The sequence below is a fragment of the Chrysochloris asiatica genome, unplaced genomic scaffold, assembly GCF_000296735.1.
Source record: "Chrysochloris asiatica unplaced genomic scaffold, ChrAsi1.0 scaffold00026, whole genome shotgun sequence".
NCBI lineage: Eukaryota > Metazoa > Chordata > Mammalia > Afrosoricida > Chrysochloridae > Chrysochloris > Chrysochloris asiatica.
In genome coordinates, this window is record NW_006408544.1 from 18,748,316 (window position 1) to 18,753,788 (window position 5,473).

The 5,473-nt window shown below is 41.4% G+C and overlaps 1 pseudogene; it reads left to right on the forward strand.

The window, feature by feature from the left end:
* Positions 1-1,700: 1,700 nt before the first annotated feature.
* LOC102834909 lies at positions 1,701-3,079 on the forward strand (annotated as a pseudogene).
* The last annotated feature ends 2,394 nt before the right edge of the window (positions 3,080-5,473 follow it).

Consider the following 5,473-nt stretch of genomic DNA (forward strand, 5'->3'; position numbering starts at 1 on the left):
AATAAAGCTCCAGTAAACCACTGATGAAAGATGGCCAAACTCTAAACCCACACTTGGTTTTAACTTATCTAAATGTTTCCCACATGCCCACAATAATGTTAAGGGTGTATTTGGACCATTTTAAATCTTGTATATTTAATTTATAATCCTTCTCATTCCAGGAGGTTTAAGAGGTACCAGGGGGTCAAATGTTTATTCTTAGGATATTTCAAATCCAATCAACTAATTATTCTGATGAACTGTATACTCCCACCCCCGCCCCTTTTTTGCTTGATCATACTGGAAACAATGAGAGGCATTCAGCTGAGATTTATTTGTAAAACTCTGACAGATTGGGAATTATGGGGCTCCTTAAACTGTCTCTTAAAATAAATATTTATCTGCTTTTTCTGGCAAATGAAAGAGGAAAAAGCAACAATCCCTAAACTTATTAGGTTAAATAAGTCTAACCATGTTTAAAGAAAATGTGGGAGGTGATAATCCCTATATGTTTAGATGAAAATGATTCATAATGAATCCTTATGCCTTTTGTTTGTTTAAGGAATTATATGTACCAAAGCAACATTAGTACTCCTGGTAGTAGGAATTGTTTACTTGGGGCGGGACGTGGGAGAGGAGAAAGGCATAAGCCAAATAAATGTTTTCTATTAAATTTCCAGATTCTTAACAATATTCACTATCCAAGGGACTCTGTTTCTCCAACAGCATGTACATAATCAACCCATGCCCTCTGTTGAGACTCAAGTTATTCTGATGGATTATGGGTCACAGACATGGGGTAACCTTAGCATGTAATGACACCTTTATTTTCCAGTTTACATAATATTTCACTGGTAATTTATACCTAACAAGGATAAAAATGAAAATAGTCTTATAAATATAACATCAGTATATTGTAACATTTAAAATGCAAGTTAAATTTTTATTAGACTTTTCTAGCTGGTATATTCGAATAGATACATATGCCAATTCTAAAACATATAGTAATATTTCGATTCCATTAGAAAGGTCCTAAATGACAAAGAATAGATTCTGTTAGTAAAGACTATCTAACATGATAAGCGCTGAGCTTCTAACAAAGTTGTCAGTTCAAACTCATCAGCTGTTCCTTGGAAACCCTATACAGTACATGGCCGGACTGCACTTCATTACCCTGTTTCAGTGTCACTTAACACCAACAACATGATAAAGGGATTTCCGGAGTGGTGTATCCCCACGAAGATGGTGGAATAGCTTAATTTTGAACTTCTGGTGACACCTGGATTTGGAAATGGAAAGAGAGCTGAGCAGATAAATTTCTAGTTCAGTACTGCCCAAAAGAAATATATCGCAAGGCATACATGTACATTTTTCTGATAACACAGTTTAAAAAGCAAGTCACATTAAAATGTTATTTAAACCAAATATATGTTTAAATAAAATTATGTCAGTATGTAATCTATTAAACGGAATATACAGGAATTAATCAATCACATCTATAGAGACAATGGCGAAGCTCAATATTATCAGTAAAACGAGACCAGGAACTGACTGTGCAACAGACCACCAATTACTTATAGGCAAGTTGAGGCTGTAAAAAAGGAAAACAAGTCCACGAGAGCAAAATGACAACATTCAGCATACTCCATCTGAACTTAGAAACCATCTCAAGAACAGATTTGATGCACTGAACATTGACTTAAGATTAGACGAGTTGTGGGATGGTTATCAAGAACATCATATATGAAGACAGCAAAGGGTAATGAAAAAGACAAGAAAAAAAGAAAAGACCAAAACGGATGTCAGAAGAGACTCTGAAACTTGCTCTTGAACATACAGTATAGCTAAAGTAAATGATGAGGACCCCCTGCCACCACTGCCGCCAAGAGGGCTTTTGCCTCCAGCAGCTCTCCCTGGGCCCGCGCTCTCCCTCCCCTCGGCCTGCTGCTCTGCTTCTCCGCAGCGCTCATCAGGACCCCGCTGCACAATTCACGGCCATCCGCCAGACTCTGTCTGAGGCCGGAGGCTCTGTGGAAAACCTCATTGCCAAGAACCCCATCTCTAAATATGCCCATGGGGCGCCTGCTATGGCTGGGGGCCCAGTACCCGCGATGCTCAAGAACTACATGGACGCCCAGTACTAGGGGAACTGGCATCGGATCACCTGTCCAGTAGGCTCCTCCAACCTGTGGGTCCTCTCACACGGATGTAGCATGTTCACCCTTCTCTGATGGTTTACATACGAAGTACGATAGGTCCAAATCCAGCACCTACGTGAAGAACCGCTACACCTTCAACTTTCACTATGGCTCAGGCAGCCTCTCGGGGTTCCTGAGCCAGGACACTGTGTAGGTGCTGTGCGGGTCAGTTGGAGGCGTCCAGGTGGAACAGTGGATCTTTGGTGAAGCCCCCAAGCAGCCAGGCATGACATTCATCGCAGCCAAATTTGACGGCATCCCAAGCCTGGCTTCCTCCCGCATCTCCGTGGATAATATGGTGGTGCTGTTCTTCACCAACCTCGTATCACAGAAGGGGGGACGAAGAACGTATTCTCCTTCTTTCTGAACAGAGACCCGACCGCGAAGCCAGAGGGCGAGCTGATGCTGAGCAGTATAGACTCCCAAATATTACCAGGGCTCCATTAACTTCATCAACGTCACGCGCAAGGTTTATTGGCAGATCCACATGGACAGGTTGGACGTGGACAAACGACTGAAGCAGTGTAAGGGTGGCTGTGAGGCCGTCGTGGACACAGGCGCCTCCCTACTGGTGGGAGAGATCAGGGAGCTGCAGAAGGCCCTGGGCGCTATGCAGCTGCTCCAGGGCGAGTACATGACAGCCTGTGAGAACGTGACCGAACTGCACTTCATCACCCTGAAGCTGGAGGGCAAAGACTCCACGCTCTTGTCAGAGGACTACGTTCTCAAGACATTCCCGACTGGGAAGACCATCTGCTTGAGCGCTTTCATGAGAATGGATATCCCTCTGCCTGACTGGCCACTCTGAATCCTAGGTAACATCTTCATTGGCCGCTATTACACCAGTGTTCGACAGGAACAAGGACATGGTGGGCTTCACCAAAGCTGCCAAGCTCCTATAAAATATTTTATAGGCGCTCTGGTAGCGTAGTGGTTACGAATCGTGCTGCGAGCCGCAAGGTCAGCAGTTCGAAACTACCAGCTGTTCCATGGGAGAAAGATGAGCCTTTCTGCTCCGGTAAAGATTTACAGCCTCGGAAACCCTCCCTGTACAGGGTCGCTATGGGTCCGAACTGACTCGACGGCACTTAACAACAACAACATATATATATATACACACACACACACAAATAAAAAACATAAAGCAAATGGAAGAAATAATGAAATAAAAGAATTGAAGAGAAAATTTCAAATGGCAGCTATAGAAGACAAAGTATTATATTTGAAATGTGCAAAAACCTAAAGTCAGAGAAGCAAAAGGGAGGAACACATGCAGCATTTCTCAGGCTAAAAGAACTGAAGAAACAATTCAAACCTCAAGTTGCAATAGTAAAGGATTCTATGAACAAAATAGGAGAGCTGCTGGTATAATAGTATAAGCACTGGGCTGCTTACCACGAGATCTACAGTCCAAACCCACCAGCCACTCAGAGGGAGAAAGATAAGGCTTTCTGCTCCCATAAAAATGTAAAGCTTTGGAAGCTCTATATGTGGTCTCTGTGAATTGGACTTGACAGCACCTAAAAAGAACAACATCATGGGCAAAATATTAAACAATGCAGGAAGCATCAAAATAAGATGGAAGGAATACAGAGTCATTGTATCATAAAAGAATTGTTGATGTTGTTAAGTGCCGGGGGAGTTGGTTCCAAGTTACAGTGACCCTGAATAGGGTTTCCAAGGAACCGCAGGTGGGTTTGAACTACTGACCTTGTGATTCGCAGTCCAGTGCTGATCCTACAATGCCAGACCAGGAGTCCTAAAAAATAAAAAGAAGTCATAGATATTAAACCATTTCAAGTGGTAGGATATGATTAAGAACTGATGGTACTGAAGGAAGAAGTCCAAGTTGCCCTGAAGGCATTGGAGAAAATTAAGGTTTTAGAAATGGATGGAATCTAAATTGAAATCTTTCAACAAACTAATGCAGCACTGGCAGCACTCACCTCATGCCAAGAAATCTGGAAGACAGCTACTTGGCTAACCAACTGGAAGAGCTCCATATTTGTGCTCATTCTAAACAAAGGTGACCCAACAGAATGTGGAAATTGTAGATCAATATTATTAATATCACATGCAAGTAAAATTTTGCTGAAGATAATTTAAAAACACTTGCAGCAGCACATTGACAAGGAGCTGCTAGAAATTCAAGCTGGATTCAGAAGAGGATATGGAACAGAGGATACCATTACTGCTGTCAAATGAATCTTGGCTGAAAGTAGAGAATACCAGAAAGATGTTTATTTGTATCTATGCAAAGGCATTTCAAAAGACTTGTGCAATAAAATAAACTATGGATAACATTGCAAAGAATGGGTATTCCAGACACTTAATTGTGCTCATGTGGAACCTGCGCATAGACCAATAAGCAGTAATTCAAACAGAACAAGGGAATAAATACTAAATTGCTTAAAATCAGGAAAGGTGTGCATCAAGGTTGTACCCTTTCATTATACTTATTCACTGTTTGCTAAGCAAATAAACGGAGAAACTGGACTATATGAAGAAGAATGTGGCATCAGGATTGGAGGAACACTCATTACCAACCTGTGATATGCAGATGACACAACCTTGATAGCTGAATGTGAAGGGGACTTGAAGTACTTGCTGATGAAGATCAAAGAATACAGCCTTCACTGTGGAATATACCTCATGTAAAGAAAACAAAGATCCTCACAACTGGACCAGTAAATAATAACATGATAAACAGAGAAAACATTGAAGCTGTCAAAGGCTTCATTTTGCTTGGATCCACCATCAACATTCATGGAAGCAGCAGTCAAGAAATCAAACCGTTTGCATTGGACAAATCTACTAAAAAAAAAAAAAAGAGAGACCTCTTTAAAGTGTTAAAGAACAATATATACTTTGAGAACTAAGGTGGCCCTGGTCCTAGCTATAGTGACCCAACAGAATGTGGAAATCATCGGACTATCTCCTTGATATCCCATGCGAGTAAAGTTTTACTAAAAGTAATATAGAAACAGCTACAAGCATACATTGACAGAGAACTTCCAGAGGTTGAAGCCAGATTCAGAAGAGGCCATGGAACCAGGGATATCATTGCTGATGTCCGATGGATCTTGGCTGAAAGCACAGAATATCAGAAAGATGTTTACCTGTGCTTTATTGACTACGCAAAGGCGTTAGATTGTGTGGATCATGAAAAGCTATGGGCAACATTGCGAAGTATGAGTATTCTGGAACACTTAATTGTGTTTATGAGGAATCTGTACCTGGACCAAGAAGCACGTGTTCGAACAGAACATGGGAACACTGAATGGTTTAAAATTAAG